Source organism: Charadrius vociferus, unplaced genomic scaffold, assembly GCF_000708025.1.
Source record: "Charadrius vociferus isolate BGI_N301 unplaced genomic scaffold, ASM70802v2 scaffold266, whole genome shotgun sequence".
Taxonomy (NCBI): domain Eukaryota; kingdom Metazoa; phylum Chordata; class Aves; order Charadriiformes; family Charadriidae; genus Charadrius; species Charadrius vociferus.
In genome coordinates, this window is record NW_009649114.1 from 2,651,079 (window position 1) to 2,651,567 (window position 489).

Consider the following 489-nt stretch of genomic DNA (forward strand, 5'->3'; position numbering starts at 1 on the left):
TTTTCGCAACAAAAAAAAAAAAAAAAAAAGGAGGAGGGGAGAGAGAGGAAGGCAGATCCAGTTGGCTCCGGCAAAGCCGCCGGCCAGATGGGCAGGGAGGGGAGGCGAGAAAGCAGCCGAGAAGGGGGGAACGGGACGGGGAGCGAGCGGGGAGCGAGCGAAGCGCGCGTGCACTGCGGCCGGGGGAAGCGGCGGAGAGAGCAGTGAGGGATAGGCAGGAGAAGGAGTGCAGGCAGGAGGAGTGCAGGCAGGAAGAGAAGTGCAGGCAGGGATGGAGGGGAGGCGAGGCACCGGTTACCGGAATCTGACTTCACCCTCGCTGCCTTTGTCCTTCGCAGACATTTTCCATGCAGTGACTGCATTTCCTTCCTGCGAGCACCGCTGGAAAAAGCCGCCTGTTTGTGCCGCAGAAACCCTGACTAATTCCCGCTGCTCGTACCCGGCTGCCGCTTCCCCAACCTGGTGGGGCAGCCGGGGAAGGGGGGCCGC

The 489-nt window shown here is 62.4% G+C and overlaps 1 protein-coding gene across 1 annotated transcript in view; it reads right to left on the reverse strand.

Annotated features, from left to right (window-relative positions):
* Positions 1-489, reverse strand: part of FOXP4 (forkhead box P4) — a 56,230-nt gene that overhangs the window by 34,591 nt on the left and 21,150 nt on the right. The gene's annotated exons all lie outside the window — the stretch shown is intronic.